Source organism: Corvus brachyrhynchos, unplaced genomic scaffold (assembly GCF_000691975.1).
Source record: "Corvus brachyrhynchos isolate BGI_N302 unplaced genomic scaffold, ASM69197v1 scaffold126, whole genome shotgun sequence".
In the NCBI taxonomy this organism is placed as follows: Eukaryota; Metazoa; Chordata; class Aves; order Passeriformes; family Corvidae; genus Corvus; species Corvus brachyrhynchos.
Window position 1 is genome coordinate 8,017,907 of NW_008239283.1, and position 18,257 is coordinate 8,036,163.

General features: G+C 40.3%; 1 protein-coding gene across 1 annotated transcript in view; it reads left to right on the plus strand.

Annotated features, from left to right (window-relative positions):
* ADCY5 (adenylate cyclase 5) overlaps positions 1 to 18,257 on the plus strand; it is a gene marked incomplete at its 5' end in the record, with an annotated part of 205,400 nt that overhangs the window by 26,565 nt on the left and 160,578 nt on the right. The gene's annotated exons all lie outside the window — the stretch shown is intronic.

Genomic DNA, 18,257 nt, shown 5'->3' on the forward strand with positions numbered 1-18,257 from the left:
TGGAGAACCATACCTTTAGCTATGGGGTAATGTTTGAATGTTTAAAAATAAAGAAGCTTTTAAAAATCATGTTGAGGTAAACAAAAAAAATGTTCCAGTAATCTGTTGCTGGTTTCTCTGTGTGTCAAGTTTGCTGTTGTTTTAAATTCAGCTTGGCTGCTTTTATTCCCAAATTTTTGCATTGTTGGCTCTCCGTTAAATATTTCCTCCTTCAGTTCATCTTCCCATTGTGAAACAAGTTGGGAAGTCCGTGCTCCAAAGGAGTATGCTGCACAATGTTTCCGTCTTGTGCTGGTGCTCTTAATTAAATATTTGAGGTAGTGTTAGCTTTTCCAGAGAAATGAGATTCATCTTGGTAACCTAACCCTTTTTGCATGGGAATTTCCTAAAAAAAATTTTTATAAACATTGTCGGTATTTGGTGAAGTTTATGTGCCTTCCCTCCAGTCAATTTGCTTTGCAGAAAACAAGGAGGGAAACTGGATGAGGCTCTTCTTTGGCTATAACATTGGCTGAGTACCTTCCCATTTTCCCTTTATTTTCCGTTGTTCCACTTTATTTTACGAATTTATTTTCTGTGTTTGTAATCAAGTAACAGTATTGACTGACTGAGGCACTGTTAATTTAAATTTAAATTACCCTTAAAGGGTAAATTAATTGACTAGTGTTCTTAGATCCTCTGATTAGCAGTGGAGTGGCGGGTTTCTCTAGAATGTCTGAAAGTCTTTTACATTTAATTTATTCACTGTTGGTCACTTATAGCTATTTATCTTTCTGCTGTCAGGTGGTGTGGTTGGTGGTGATACACAAACATTTCATCAAAGGGTCAGGAGGCTACAGGCCTCCAAACCCATAAATGAGAACTAAATTTTAGCTGGCAGCACTTCACCACTGTCAGTGGAAAGATAGGGAAGTACCTACAATTCCTTCTGGTTTGCAGGATGGCTTGTTCATTCTTAGCCTTGTAGGAGAAAGTTAATAATAAACTACTTGATAGAGATTGTAATATTCTGAGTAACTTTTGCCTTTCATATCTCCTGTCTTGAAAAAAAAGAAATTTTGAATTATATTTATCAACATTGTTGTGTGACCTTTAATATAGTGATAGAAACATACATCAGGAAATAAATAAAGGCTAAGTTTGATCAGCCTAAAATAAATGGATGGGAGTCCCTGGTATCAGTATAATTTCTGCAAATAAAAAGCATCAGACACCCAAAGAAACCTTTCCTATGTGTATAAAATCTGATCTGGATATATTTGTATAGATTATAGGCAGATGTGAGGCTCCAGCTGAAACTAATAAACTTGCAGAAAGCTTTACACAGACAAGGCCTGTGCAGACGCTGTGCAACCTTCTTCACTTTTTTAAGCCAATGCATCTTGCCTGGGCTGAGGAGGTAAACATCCATGGAGTTATTTCAGACTTACACAGATGCATTATGCAAATGCGATCAAGTTCCCTCTTGAAACCATTAGGATTCTTTCCATTGCCTTTGTAGGAAAATGGTCTACCCTGCAGAGCAGAATAGCTTCTGTTGACAGTTCCACCCTTTACTATTTCTGAGGTTCATTAGTTTTCCCAAAGGAGTGGTATGCTTAAATGGAGATGGAAATTTGGAACTCGGCTGAATACCTCAGGTGCCATTTCCCAATTTAGAGCTCCTGGGCTTGGCTCTATCTCTAAATGGTTGCACGTGGATGTAAGTCTACCTTAACTGTCCATTCTATAATAATCTCTGCCAAAGTAGGCTGACCTTTGGGACCTTCACCTAAAACTACCCATTTAACAAGGTTTTTTTTCAGAAGAACAGCATTTATCAGTAGTGAAGAACTGTCTACGGAACTGAATTTACAGGCTTTGGGTAGTGTCTAGAGTGTTTTATTGCTTTTGTGTTATAACTGACAAGTACTGTTGTTGTGGATTGTGCCATTTTAATCACTAAGGTTAGGAATAGGAATATTTTAAACTCAAAGTATGAAAATAAATGAGGAAATTTGGGCTTAACAGAAGTATTCTTTATGGAAACCTCTCAATTATATATCAGAATCTGTCCTACAAGCAAGATATTTTAACACAGTTGCATTCTTTCAGGAAAAAGAGTGATGTAAAGGTGGAAGTTGGTTCTTGCCTCAAGATTAAATTGGATGAAAGTCTTGGGTACTTATGTGGTTACACCCCAGAATAGAATCAGAAGCTCAAGTGTAGGCAACGCGGGCTCCTTCTACAAGGGAAGTTGCAGTACAATGCAAGCAAGCAATGGCATGCTGAGAAAAAGCTTACAGAATTTTCTTGTATTTAAATATGTAATTAAGGGGATGCATTTAGGCCCTTGCCCCAGTATGAATCCCTGTGAAGGGATTCTAAACCTGCTAATAGTGGGCTTGTGTTTCCAAGCTGTCTTTTCTGTAGATTAAGGCAAGGCTGCCAAAGAGCCAAAGCAACATGAGGTTTCTTGGAATACTGAAATCTCCTCTTCAATGACTTTTTGCAAGTTTTTCAGAATAGCTTCTTGTTTGTGTAAACAGTTTTGTACCAGGCACTCTTCCTTAAACTTTGCTTGTTGATTATCTCTAGTTACCAGGGAAACCAGCTAGGCTGCTATCAACCTAGGGTGTTCTAGATGAGCCCATGATAACTCGTGTACAAAACAATATTTTCATCTAATTCTGTCCCCTAGGACAAACTCCCAAATGCATGTACAGAACTTCATGAACTCTTTGAGACAAATATTTTTAAACTTTCTCTGCTGTAGGAGGAGTATTTCCTAAATATTATAGTTGGCAAATTGCTATTCTTCTGACAGCAAGATTAGGTGTGAATTTTCTGCAAGTACCTCATCGCAATCAGTTTGAGAAGTTTTATTATTTTTCTTTTATAGATATGAAATTGGACACAATGTATCTATCCATTTTGAAGTGTTTAGAAAATTGTGGAAGTCTATGGTCACTCTATTGCTTTCGGCTGTGAGACATGTTAGGGTTGGCTTATACCTGCGATCTCGAGCTGCTGAGTATTTATTTTGAAGGATGATGATGACTTATATCAACATGACTCTTTGCTTGTATTCAGTTGTGTGACAGCATGCAGCACCATTTACAGAGACCTGTGGTTTTGTACATAAATAAAATGTTTTAAGTGTTCCTATGGTAATGTGGCTTCGCCCATGCTAAAGAAGTTGCACTGTTTTCCACGAGAGTGGTTCAAGCTAGATATACCACATCAGGATGTTAGCAAAGCTTTTGTTTCAGGGTGTTGGATTTTCAGAGTTTTTGTTTCAGAGTAACTATGTGACTCTGTTACATTCAAACCTCTGGTGACCCTCTCATGTGATGAGAGAAGTGATTGATGAAACTGCCAGAAAATTGTCTGTCATGCCCTCGGGCTGACAACCTGTGCTCTGGGCACTGGAGCAGGGGTACTTCTGTCAGTGTAGATAGGAGCCATTTTCTTAAAAGCCCCATTTGCTGTCAGAAGGCCTGCTAGAACACTTAAAGAAGTGACTGAAACCCCTTCTTACTGTGCTAGTTATATTTGAGAGGTCACTGAGGTAACAAAATAATGGAAAGTATCAAACATAATGGCTGCCTCTTAAAAAAGGGGAGAGGGGAGTGGGAAGTATTGGGGAATTGTAGATCCATCAAACTTCAGTTCCTGGCAAAGATCTGAAAGAAATAATAGCACGGCATGCAAGCAGCTGGGTCATAACACAGAGATGAGGAACAGCCAAAGTAGCTTTGCTGAGAGCAAATGGCATCCAAACAGTCATGTTTCCTTTTGCAAATACAGTAAAAGAAATTATAATAATAGTAAAGTTTTGTGTCTTGTAGGTCAGCTTCTGACTCTGTCTCATACAACAATCTTGTAAGTAAATAGTATCTAGAGTATATTTTCCCAGTTGGGGTCAAATAGGAGAGACAAAAATGATTGTCTATCCCAGTGCAGTTGTAAAGGATCTACTATTGAGGAATGCACTGGGTGAGATTCTGTAGGTATGGGGTTTTTTCCTGCTTCTACTCAGTGCTTAGCAGAAGAGATATAGCCATCAAATGCATAGATGACCAAATCCCTGGAAGAACTGTAAGTCCATCAGTACTGGTGGTGATACAGCAAACCTCTCCTTGAACCTGAGCTATTTCCTCTGGCTTCTGTCTCTAAGGCTAGAAATAAAATCCAAACTGGTTGTAGTCAGTGACGAATATCTGTTGATTTGTCCCAGGAGTGGAGTGGAAATTTGAAGCTGAGGTTAGCCAGACCTGCTTTCTGATAGGGACTAAGGTGACCTGAAGGTTACAGAGCTTTTCAGTCACCCCATGCCTTCCCCATATCACCCCACCAGGCTGTAGTGTCTGGCTGACCCAGCAGACATCCCACCTCATGAGAAAGGGCACATTAAGCAAGCCACCCCAGCAGACACAGAAATACAATTCAGGCACGGATTTGGTCCTTAAATTTTGATTTTGTTTTCTTTTTTTAAAGTTCCATGTTGTTTGGTTTTGTTAAACAGGGGGATTTTCTTTTAGTCTGCAGCTGGGCTGGACGTCATGCCTTAGTTAAAGTGATATAAGCATCATTGCATGGGCTGTTGGAAGCAATTACCATTTACAGTCAGTGACAGTCACCCCTTCTGACAGTTTGATGCTTAAAGCCATAAATTCAGTAGGCACAGGAGAAACCAGTCAAACGCCATGTATTTCTTCACACCTTGTATGACAGGCTAGAAGTAGCTCTTTGACATGCTGACTTTGTATTTGTCAATTTCCTTCAGCATTTGGGGAAAGCTTGGAACAGCAAGTATAGATGGGTAAATTAATTTTGTTCTAATTGCTTCCCCTCTAATTAGCATATTGGAAACAAGATGCTGAAAAAAATGCAAAGCAGCATGGATTTCTATGGCATTCTTAAAGGATACTCTTGGGATTCAGAGGACCAGCTTACAGACCTGGAGGTGGTATAAAGTATAAAATATCAATATGAATAGTTTTGTGATACTTTTGATCTGGCTTCCAAAGAAAATCAGGCTCTTTCCTTTCTCTTCCCTTCTTCTTCACTGTAACTTTCAAAGTGTTAGTAACTTCCATTATTTTGAACCAAATAGGGCCCTGATACAGTAGCAATTTCAAATAAAGTATAATGTATTTAGGTGGAGGACAAGACACCATGCATTAGTGCCCATTCAGACAGATGGTAACACTGAAAGATTGACCTCTGCCGTTTTGAATCCTCAAAGAAGAAAAAGATTATAAATATCCCAACTGCCAAACAAAAGTTTCACTCAACAACTTAAGTAAATCTTAGCGAACACAACAGTAAATCTATGGGAAACTAAATTTCCCCTGTTGATGGGGAGATGGTGTGGGCTGAGGCTCTCCTTCCAGTGTTTGCAGGGCTGGAATCTGAGAACCAAAACCTGGAACAGCTCTGGGACAACTCTGCGAGCACAACCAAGCTCCTGGCAGGCAGTTTCCTGGCTCCAGAGGATTTCCAGTGTCTGAAATTTGTTTATGACCTGGCTCTGCTCCTTTCCAGCCATATAGAAGGAAAAATATCAGAAGTGGCAGACTCTCTGCAATGCTGATCTGTGCATTCAATTGTTTTTAGCTGGACTTCCATGTGCTGCCCTCATTGCTGAGTGCTTAACCAGTAGTTGTATTTCTCAATGATTTAAATCATGCTTTGGTTGTTTCTCTTGAATTTAATGGTGAAAATTGAGTACATCAGGAGCAGCTCAGCTCCTGTGTTAAAAATTAAACATAAGCACATACTTCTTGTCTCATATGATGCCCAGTACAGCAGCTCCATAACCTGAGAGTAGTCTCCCAGTCTTGCTGTTAGCAGTGTCCCTAGAGACACTGTGTTAATAATATCTATGTTTTAGTGATAAAGTTACCTTTGAAGAAGCTGTTGCAAAGATATTGGAGGGATTTTTATGTGCATCACTTGTTTTCCCAGTGTTTGTACTGCCTGTTTGAGGTTTTTTTTGGTCAGACTATAAAAATTTGAGGGCAAGCTACTGCAGGTAATTTAAAGGTATTTCCCTGAGCCCTTAAGCTAAAATGTTCTACTGTTATGTTAAAATTGTTGCCATTTCTTCTTTGTATAAAAGAGGACAGCTTAGTGTGGTTTGGCCTAGGGATGTCCAGCAGTTGCTAACAAAGCTGAAAACTTCAGCTCTACTTTCACTGTGGTCAAACTCTGGCACAGGTCACATCTCAGAGCACACATCTACTAGGTATTCTGTGCTGTTGGTCTCTGTCCCAAAATGCATGAAGCTTTCCTGTTTGAGCTGAAAGATTTGGTTTGCCAGGTTTTACCTCTGGAATAGGCACTGCTAGATGGGGGCAGGACACAGTCGGTGTGCAATGTCTCTTTTTTTTCCCTGTTGGCCAACCCAAGGAAATTTTACAATTTATTTTGCCTTGTGCACCATAATCAAAAGCTCCCTTCCCTTCTCCCAGAGAAAGGCTGGGGTGATCTATGCAAAGGAGAAAAAGAACGAGCAGTAGAATGCCTTGCTTTTCTTTACTTCATGCAGTTTTAGGTGGTTGAATGTGGTGCTATTACCTAGAAAGAAATAGGCTTTCAACTTTGCCATCTATAGTTGTTCAGACTACATTTGCTGCAGCTGAAAGTTGTTTTTACTCTGATGGCTGCTTGTGGGCTTCGACAACTTTTTAGGAGATAACAATTCACGCTGAAGACCAACGGCAATAAGGAAACTAAATTGCTCATACTAAAGTCCAAAAAGCTGTGGACCGTGACTCATGGTGATAGAGGGAGAAAGGATGAACATTGCAAAATTTAAGCTCTGTTTCTGAAGTGGGGAAAAACAAATCCCACTTTCTGGGGACAAGCAGAAGATGAGCTAGGAGTGTTTCTATTAATCTACAAAGAGATCTTTCCTTTGTATTAAAGTGGCAAAAATGAGTAATTCATACTGATGCTGTCTTAATGATGCTGCCTTGGCACTCAGACCATTTCATACTTCCAGTCAGTGGCAGAGCTGGAAATAGTCCAGGATTTCTGGACTCAGTTGCATATTGCTGCTATTAGTGGCTGCTAGCTCCTCTTATTAAGATTTCTAAATGTTGTGTTAGTGGAGACTCAATAAATCATCCTTGAGTTCTGGCCACACCAGTTAAGCTGGAGCTTTTACATGTTTACTTTAACATGTTTTCCTGAATGTCTCTTTCTTCACCTCATAACATGAAGACTCCCTTTTAAGTTTCAGGAGGATTCACACTACGCAGAGAGTGCAGTGTGATTCTGCTAGACAAACAAAAAGTCTTTAATAGAGAATGAATCTCTTTCATACTATTGTCACCATGGCATTCAGATCTTTCACATGTGGACAAAATTTTCATTTCTTAAATGTTTTACTTTGGAAAATAATTTAGTTGGCAAAGGCTGCTTCTTTCAGGATGCTGAATTCCCACTTGCATTTAGGTCTTGTTTTTTTCTGGATAAGGAACCAGGAACTTCTCATAGAGATACCTTAAGCAGATTCGATAGAAATAAGAATTGCGCCTTCATGCTTGAATGGTAATCATACAGGTTCAGCTCTATATAAAACCCTTCTGAAGCAGAAACTTTGTTCCTTTAGCAGGAGTTGGTTTTCAAGCTGGAATGTAAATCTCACCTGGTAGAAAGGTGTATTTCTGGAGCGGTAACTCATTGCCAACATTGAATTTCTTTGGATGGGGTCAGTGAGACTCCTGTCTTTAAGACACAGATGCACTTTGTGTTTGAGGGCTCAGTTACTGGGAAATTCATTATTTCTCCCTATCTTGCGTCCAGAATTAAGTAATGTGAAGCAGGAAACAAAGTATCTGAAAAAAACACATTGAGGAGCTGTATTCTCTCACCTACCAAGGCAACAAGAATTGGTAAATAGCACCTTGCTAAATAGTACTGATTCTGACTAAATCTTATCCAAGGCATTTTGATGTGCGAAACAGAAGCAGTTGAAGAATGCACACTAGGCAAACTGAAAAAAAAAGCAACCTTCCCTTTTGAAATAGATCTTACTGTAAGATTAAAGTAGGGCAGGTAATTTCTTTCACTTTCTTAATTTCAGTGTGTTATTGAATTTTAATCTGTCATTTTGTAAGGGTGAGGAATTCAGTAACTGGAACCTCTGAGCTGCCCACATGGACAGACAGAGGCCCATCTGTGCTGCAGTGAGATAAGTACTCCTGTATGAACAGGTACTTACACTTTCCTTTGAAATCCAGAAGAAGCATCAGCTCTAGTCCTTGATTCAAGGTCAATGAAAGCATGATTAGTGTTGTTATCCTTAAGTGCACCCAGCTTTTCCATTTGTTTTTAGCTTTGATGGTAGCTTCAGCAAAGTCTGCCTTTATAATGACTCTTTTGTTGTATAAGCAAATGAAGGATATTTCTGGCTCTCATGTGGAGAATTAGTGGCAGTCCTTAAGTTATAAAGTGTTCCACTATAATACACTTCTATTGCAGATCAAAATGTCAATTTATTTTGCACTTGCTTTGTTTAAAATTATAGAATTGGATTTGTAATGCAACACTTCAGCTAAAGACCTTTCCTCATCCTTTGTGGGTTATCAGTTATTATGCTTTTTTTAGGAATTCCTTCTTGTACTTTCAGAACGTTCTCCTGAACACTTCAAATGAGGACAGAACAATCTCCACCAGTCGGCTAAGCAGCGCTCTTTTTCCAAGGTCCCTTCTAATATCTTCCTGATAACAGCACTTTCTCTGCCTTGGTGAGGAAAAGGTCACAGTGGTGGAAACGGTGTGTGTTTGTTCTCTTGTTCCTAAGCTGTGCTATTCTTTCCTTCTTGTTGTTGCTGCTGACAAGATGGTTGCCAAGCCGCTTTGTCATCACTCCTGCATCTTGACAGAACACAGGAGCTGTCCCAGATAACAGGACAATCCGTCCTTCCAGCAAAACCTGAGTGACTTTATCCAGTCCCGGATTTAAACAGACCTGACATATTCTGTCCCTGTTTACAAACTGGATGCTTCAACAGGACTCTGTCACAGAAATAGCTATGTTTCTCTTGCTAGGGAAAAAAAATGTTTCATTTTGGAAAAAACAGAGCTCAAAGCTGATGGCATAATTGGTAATGAATCTTGGTAATGAGCCCATGCTGTTTATTGCTATCTTAAGCCTCTGATATTGCATTGTGCTGCATGTTGAAAGACAGTAAACTAAACAGAAACTGTCTGCTGGGGCTGGTAGACTGAATTCGGGCAATACAATTTTGCATTGCATTATGTGTATAGTTGCTCTAATTGCAGGAGGAGAAGGAAGAACAATGAGTGAATATAACAAACTACTGGCATCATTATCTTTTGTCTACATCCCTGTGCTACAGCCAATTACATTAATGCAAATGGTAAGAGCCTCCTTTGATGCTCTTATCAGTCTGCCTGCAGTTCCTGTGCCCTGATGACTCCCTGCAGTCCATCGAGAGGCACACTCTGTGTGTAGCTTATCATTCGGGGAAGTCATGATATCCTTCACAGTGTCCTTCCTTCATGCATATACATTAGTAAAGTATATCTATTTTACTTACACATGGATTCTGGGATTTGCTGGTGTGGCGTTTGGTAACTTAACGCTCAGTGAAAAACGCATTTCATAAACCTCCCTGTGTGTCTCAATCAGGACGACACAACTGAGATGCTGCTTCCGTGCTGAACAGCCATGCAGCATGGCTCTACCAGATGCTCCAGGTGATTTTATGCTTTCTTAGTCTCTCAGAGATGCTGCCTCCTTATGTGTGGTTTCCAATCTCAAAGTTATAAGGTGATTTTAATGACACACTTGATCTTAGAGATTCATTTCACTGGGAGACTATTGCAAGATGTGGTGTGTATCATCAGTCATGAGCCTTACACTTATTTGCTACTGCTACTACTAACAAGGGAGCAGCTGTCTCTGAGGGAAGACAGACAGGCTAAAAATGTCTGAAGAAAATCTAGGTTGTTTTTTTACAGAGTAAATCTTTTTAAAATTGAAATATCTGAGACTACCTTTTTGGATCACATGTTAAGCATAACTCCTTTTCTCAAAAACTTGTCGAAATTCAACATCCAGTTGAGTCAAATTTCTAAAATCGGTTCAGAAGATTTTAGAGAGATTATCAGATAAGAAGAATTTCACTGGAAAAATGAAGAGATAAATATAAATTGAAGGAGAGGAGAAAATAGTATTCAGTAATGCTTTTGCAGTGTTTTTTATTTTGCCATCTCTTCAAAGTAATGTGACGATCCATAGCACTACAGATGAGTGGAGAGAGCTGCCTTTAAAAGATGAAGACTCATCACATACTAATTTATTGCCATCATTCATCAGAATTGCATGCTTCAGTCCTGATTTTTCAACAGCCTATGCTATTGCAATAACCACATCCGTAGGGAGGAGAGCTGGGTGAACCTAGATGCAGTTCCAGGCACTTCAGATGTTTAATGTTTCTTGGAAGGATACCTCGCACTGAGCTCTCCCACATCCATGAAAGTGTTTTAACCATGGGGCTGTGATGTCATGTTTTCCTTCTGCCCCCATGGTGTTTGCTTTCTGACTGCATTTAGGGAGTGCCTTCATCTAGATCAGCCAGATAGTGCAGGAAGGTGGGTACCATGATTTTAAATGTTCTTTAACTGAGTAAGGCATCTTTCATTTTTCCTGGCTGAATAAACTGTTAATTAAAGCTGAGGAGGGACAGCATGACCTCCTTCTTGCTTGACACATATGCCAAAGAAGTCTTGAGAGTGAACCTAAAGTTCAGTGCTCAGTCAGGCATCTCTCAGTCAGGGTCTCATGTCCAGCTGCATGAAGACATCCAGTGCTCAGATCTCATTCCAACACCTGTATCCTAGGGAGAAATGGGTATTTAGAGACATTCACATACCAAACTAACAGTGGGATGTAGGTGAATCCCTGTTATGGCATGTGAGTCTGGAGCACCACTTTTCTGAAACATCCAATTCTCCCTAAGTGACAGTGTCAGGAACCCAAACATCTGGTCCTGTACTTTAAGTTGCCTGAGCTGGGGCTAAGGGCTTATTGAATGTGCTGCTCTCCTCTAACATAAGAGAGGACAGATAAAGGAAACCCCTGCTGGCAGTTACTTACTTGATTTCACTACTTTATGATGTCAGAGTCCTGAGGGACTTTAAAACCTTGTGAAATAGCCTAATTCTTAGCAATAGCTGGGGTGGATCAGAAGGGGCAGAGACTGACAAGGCATTTCAGGAAGTTTGGGCTTCCAGGTATGAGTTTGCAGGTAGCTCTGAGCGTTCCACAGCAGACTGGCAGCATGCAGCCTGAATGTCAGTTCTCTCCCTCTGAATGTTTTAGCACCTTGGCTTGTTTGCATCCATGCCTGGGGGAAAACCTGCTCCATCGAAGAGCTGAGTCCTCTCTAGCAGCGGTGTGGGCGGTGCAAGCTAGTGAGTAAGTGACACCACAGAAAGATGACACCTTCCTGTTACATGACATGGAAACTGGCTTCGTATTTCCGAACAGGCAGCAGCAAGGGACCTGTTGTTTGTCTCAAAATCACCTGGGGAAAAGGAAGTTACTTTTGTTATGATTAAGCGTGCTTTAGAATCAGCAATTGACTGTCTTCTACATCCAGATATTTTAAGTGGATTGTCTTACTCCTGTCCTAGACTATCTTTATTCTGAGTTATCAATTCTTGGTGGCTGCAGTAAAGATATTGCCTTTGGCTTACCTCTCTCTGTTACCAGTTGAGTTAGTGGATTGCTCTTAAAAACTGTGGTTTGCTGGGCAAGGAAATGAATTTTGTGCAGATCTTTGTTTTGTCCGATTAAATGAAAATGTACTGACTATAAAAGCTAGATAGTTCCTTTGTAAAACGCTAGAATAAATTAGGACCAGCCAAATGTCTGTGCATTTTGATAATAATTTTGTCTGAAAAAGGCTTGATCTTTAGGGACAGTTGTGTGAATATGTGAATTACTATTTCAACTGGAGAACAAGGCCCTATTTAATTAATTGGCAGTGTTTGTGTGTTAGAATTGTGACCTTTAACTTTCCAAGGGGGATATTAAGACAAAGTCTTGGATAACTATTAATTATGGGTAGGTAGAACACGTCTTTCTCTTAATTACAGCATAGTGTCTAATGATAAGAAATCTGAAATTTTAAAAAAAGGAACAACAAGTAGCATTTGTTCTGACCAACAACCAGAAGATGGATTTTTCCCTGTCTATGAAGTCTTTAGTAAAGAGGTATGAGTACTCCTGGAAATGTGATGGCAGACTTGGCTGTAAGAAGGCATCAGTGTTTTGTGGTGGAAAATGTTATGCTTGTAAGTCAGTGGTACTGGGTGAAGCTTGGAAGAAAGAAGTGTGACGTGGCATTGCTCAGTAGCTGGTTGAGTGAAGGTCATGATTTCCCTCCGAGCAGTGCCAAAGAGCAGCCTTTCTTTTCATGTGCTGGGAGCTGTGTGTCGAGGGCCAATACTGCAAGTTCCTCTTTCAGAGGACTTTGCAACCCTGTTAGAGAACTGAAAGGCTGTTGTTCTTGGATAAGATTTCCTTTGTGACAAAGCAATTCCATGCAAGCTGAAGGTTGTTTTATCTGTCTAGTGGCAGATCCCAGAGTCTGCTCTCTGGCGGTGTAAAGAAGCCACTAGCAAAGCTGCCTTGTTGGGCCCCAGGGAAACAAGCAGTGGAGAGTGGTCTCTATCCTCAGCAGATGAGCAGGTGAGTAGTAGATCTGGAAAAGGCACTTGCTAAGCCAGTAAGGAATTTGACTAGAATCAGACTGAGAGTCTTTTAAATACTTTGCATCTTCTGCTGTTGATTCATCTAAACAGGCTTTTCTTTTAGATCATGTACAAGGTGCTTGAGCCTTTGGTGTTTAGCTTGGTTATCTGCCTGGTGGAGTTACTGTCTTTCTGCATGTGGGTAATTTAGATGGCTCCTTGTGGGTGTTGAAGAACAGAAGTTATTCTGCAAAGCTGCCTCCCTAAGAGTAAGTTATATTTACTTGATGATTCAGAGCTGTACATGGCACTAAGAGCAAGTGACTTAGAATGGGTTTGGAAAATAATCCCTTTCTGCTGGATTGGGATGTGTCTGGCTAACTTAGAATGTTCATCTTGACATTAAAAGTGGAGTCACTCTACAGAGAAGAGAACGGATGCTTGGAAATGCAAAGGCGTTTTGAGCTTTTTCTGTTCTTTCATAGCTCGGAGATCTGTATAGATAGGCAAATGGCAACATTTGGCAACCTTAAATATGCAGATCTCTGTGTATTTCCTTTTTACCCTCCCTTTATGTGTACTATACGTTGTTTATATATGGCAACCACGTCAGTGAAGAGTAAGATCTATGACTTCTGTGCAGGAGATGCGATAATAAAAAGAGTCCAGCCCATCCAGTTAGACATCATTAATTTGGCTCTTTAGCAGCCTTTCAGTGGTGCAGTATCTCTGTGCTAGCTGTGTGCTCAAAGTCTAGTGATACCTGCTCGCTCTCCTTTCCTCCTTCCTTCCCCATTGCACTGCCATAATGTGATGCACCTTGAAAAACCCATCAATGCAATTATTGCCGACATTCTTGCTTGAGACAGTGATAGGCAAATACTTTCTGCTGCTTGAGGTTTCTCTTGTCATCCTATGCTCTGAAACAGAACTGGCACTTAACTCAGTGTTCATTTCATAATTTGTTGGGTTTAGCCTTGTTTCCATAGGAAACGAGCACACAAGATGAAGCTGCTTCTGCATGTATTTTCCTTCCTTCTTCTTTTGCCCTCCCTTTTTTAACCCATTGGCCAATCACAGCTGAATTTTACAGGCTGGTAGAAGTCTCAGGGATAACTGTGTTACTACAGGTGAGCTTCTTCCTATGAACTCTGAAAAATTTGCCCAGGGCAAAGCCCTGCAACACAGTCCCAGCTGCGGCGAGATGTTTGCTGGAAGCTTGTTCTGTGAGATATCACTGAGCTGGAGTTGCAGATTCTCAGGAAACCACCTCCTTGATTCCAGGACTTAAGGAATTACATATTCTGTATCAACTGGCAGCAATACCCATGTTTGTAGCTTGACTTACATTAGGATTGTGTTTATGTGCAGTGCTGTATAGCATGAGGACCTCCTGTTGGAGACTAGACTGGAAGCCAGTTAACCCCAAGGCTGGGATCTCAGAAGTATTTCCTGGGTATGTGTGTGCTGTCTGTGTCTCATTCAAACAAACAAATAAATCCTCCTTCAGTTGTTCTTACTGTTTAAAATCTCTAATTTTTGTTATGACATCTTTATTCTTGGCAAAATAGACATACAGCTGAATAGTTTTTCAAAACAGAAGCAATCCTAGTTATGCTCCTGGGCTTTACAGTCTCATCTCCATGATGCATAGCCTCCAAGTGGTTTTTTTTGTCTCATTTCTCCTCTTCCCTTCTCTTGGTATTTTAAATAATCCCTGTGATCTTGAAGTTTTCAGCCAGATATTTTTTCCCTATTTTTCCTTTAGTCTCTCTTTAATTATTTCAAGTATTTTGGGAGCTGTTTTCACTGTAGTCTGCTCCAGGCCTAAAATGCTAAATAATGCTATGTAAAACTAAGATTTTGTGATGAAAAAGCTGGTTTCAGTGGCAGTGTCTGGAGGGATTTCCGTTTTAACAGTGTTGATAGTGCACTGGGATGCTGGTGTGAGCAGCTCTGTAAGCCCGTGTTTAGTGTCTACCAAATAGTATAGTTGGGTCTTTAAAGATGCTGTTCCTATTTACTACAACCCAACTTTATTTCTTTAGCCTTCCTTCCTTGTGTTTGTTTCACACTCATCACCGTGACACCTGAAAATCATACAGACCTATGCCCATCCTAGTGCATCACAAAGAGCCTGAGTCCTCCCTTCTGGACCGGTAAGGGAAAAGCAGCATCTTCTTTCAGTTCATGAAATCCCAGTTCTTTCTTTGATCTCTGCTTCATCTTGGCTCACAGTCCACATTGATCTAATACATTTTCTTCTTTTTTTTCCATTCTGACCGCAGTTTCCTTGTGTACTATTCATGAACAGAAATGCCCAGGATGCCCTGGCTGTGATGGAATTAAACAGTCTCTGGAAGAATGAAAGCCTCAATAATAGGAATTTGAATTAAGACAGATGAAATTGGGATGTCAGGATTGTCTTAAACTTGAGTCTTGTTAAAACCTGGCTTGTATTGGGATTACTCAGCAGGGAGATTCTTCACAGCCTGTTGCACTGTTGCTACAAAACATCCTTAATTTTTACCTTCCACATCAATAGAAGGAAGTTGAAGGAAAGCACTCAGAATATCAATGCAAATGGTTAAGTGCTCTGTTTCTGGTGATTTACCTTCCCCCCATACCTGGTTGATAATTGTATTGAAGACAGGCAAAGTTTCTCAGTCTTGCATTAATTTAATTGAGGTGAGAGATCATTCTGCTGCTGGGCTCAAAGGAAATGAAATTCCTTGAACCTCACATTTTTAAAAGTCATCCCCACAGAGCAGTGCATGGGAGACCAGATTCTGAATAACCAAAACAGCTTTTCCTCCTCCTGCTTGGACACCACCAGCCTTGCACAGCCTTACCCTCTGCTTCCTGTGTTTTGTAAGGCTGTGCTGATCTCTGCTGATGGAGAATCACAGTGGTTTGGACGAGTCATGTGCTTATGTCCTTCTCTTAGTCATAAGACGAGAACAGATGGGTTTCTTTGTTTGGGCCTCTCTGGCAAGCTCCATAGCAAAACTCAGTCTCACTTTTGCTCTGTCCCCCAGTTATATTCTTGTGTGTGCTTCACTGTAGCTCAGCAGAGATGTCCTGCAATCAGTGACAGAGCTGGTGTTTCTGCCCAGGCACAGGGAACTGTGCTTGCACGTGCTCAACAAGCTGTGGAAGTTGCTCAGCTTTGTATCACTTTACAAACATGAGCCATTTTTGTCCTGGAACAGAAGAAAAAAAAAAATTCTTGAGATGCTTTTTCTCTGTCTTCCATTGGCAAGAAGCTGTGACTTGGGGAGGTTCTGTGATTCCTGTGTTTTTGTGACAGAACAGCAGTAGGAGAAAGAAAGGCTAAATCTTCTGGCTTGAAGTTTCTCTCTCTTTGCTTAGTGGTGAGAGCTGCTATATGTTGTCAAATTGCATGTCCACACTTGAAGTTTCATCTTTGTGATGCTTAGAGAAAAGTCTTACATAAGGACTACATGCAATTCAGTCTTTGTCACACCTTGTTGACTGCCTATCCTCTTTTTCGTAACTGCTGTCTGCTCTTAGATCACATGAAGGCATTTATTTCTCTGATTCTGCCTCATTCTTCAGCTGTTCTGAGCATACAGCTCAGAACGAGGTGCACAGCCAAGTGTTGTGTAGTGTATTTAAGCATGAGAAATTATCAAATGCAACATTCTTAGTCAGAAAGAGCTGGATGTTTCTTCTCTACGTTTTTTTAATGACTGTGTCTCTTGGAGTTTTAATGGGGAATTTGTTCCATATAACAATTACACTGAAGTTTCAGAGGCATAAGGTCATGGTTTACTTAAAATGCCAACATCTAAAATACACTGACATTCTGCTTTAGGTTTTGATGAGTATCACTCTGTGTTTCAGCTTTCAGGGATCTTTTATTTTCATTTCAGTGTCACTATGGCTGGCTTTCAGCCAGCTTTCACAATTTTGAAGGAATTATTAAAAAGAACATCCTGAAGATAATAGCATTTATGTGATAAATTAATAATGATGTGGTATAAAGATTTTATTGCAGAAAGTTTTAAGAGTAGTGCATTATTTGCAAGCAGCAAAATCACTTCAGTGTAGCATATTCTGAATGACTGCTAATAAAAGGAATCTGCAGTTCCCTATGGTATGTTTGGTCTTTAGAGGCTATAAGCTAAAGTCTTCATGTAAAATTGGCATTTTCTACTTCGCATCCTGGTGTAAATTTTAGACATTGTTCTGACCACGGGATGTTGATAGTATAGAGGTTGTAGTCCTCACCTTCAGAAACATGAGAGCTGTCCATTTGACCTTCCACCAGGTACTGTGGGTGTGCTTAGTAAATGACTGTAGAAAACAGGGGAAAAAATGTTTTTTATTCTGTAAAACGGGGATATTCTAGAAACTTCTATGACTTTGTATTGATAAAATAAAATTGAGTGTTTATAGATACCAGTGCAGGGAAACCTGTGTTGCCTTGGGGATGGCAGTGGAGGAGCCATAAGCACAGCATGTGAGAGGAATTGTGCCTTCAGTTCCACCAGCTCACCTCACCTTACGGTGGTATGGGCAGCTTTCTCTGCATGGGCCAGTATCCAGCCTTGCTCAGGAGCCATCCCTTCCACAGTGAAGGGAATGTGCCTGAGGTTGATAACTGTTTGCATATCTGTACAAAAGAACATGTATTGATTTGCTGCAAGCTCCCAGCCAGGAAAGCCCTGCAAAGAGTAATTCATCACTTGTCATGGTTGTGTTCAGACTTACAGTTTTAGCTCCTAAATGACACATGGTGTGAGTCTCAACTAATTTTTACTTTAAGCTGGGATGTAAGGGACTACCTGTGTGGTAAAAATGTGCCTTTTGTTTCCAGCTTGAATATCTTGTTTCTAAAATTCTGATGATTGGGATGCTTCAAAGGAAAGCATTCTGATCATGTTCTGCCTTTAGCTGCATGAGTCAAAGCTCTGTGGCATCAGTGCTCTTTTTTGCATATGAATAATTGTCTCTCCATCTTGCTTTCATTAAGCTGCGCAAATGAGCTCCTTAGGATCGGTTCTCAAGATCAGATCATTCTACTCATTTTTCCTTGAAACCATTTCAGACTTTGTCTTTTTTTGGTGCAGGCTGGGCTTTAGAGTAGCATGGGGGCTTTTAGTAAAAGGCATGCCAGGACAGTCCCTCTTCCAGGGGTAGCCAGGGGTCACTGGGCCAGATACAGGACCTAGATTCCCCAAAATCGTAGTTTATTGCATTGATGAACCCAGGACTCTTGTCAGGGTTGAGATCCTCAACACAGAGAGGGGAATACTAAATTTCCAGGAAAGTTCGTATGAATTTTTGTGGTGGTTTTTGGTTTTGGGTTGTTTTTGCTTGTTTGTTTTGGTGAGGTATTTTTTTGTTTGTTTGTTTGGGTTTTTTGTTTGATTTGGGTTTAGTTTGGTTTGGTTTTTTGGTGTTTTTCTCTTTTTAAAATAAGTTTCATTGCCTCTTCCACATCCCACTTGTGGAACATGCCTTATCAGTTCAACATACAAATGGGTGTAATGTTGTTGCTTCAGCTGACT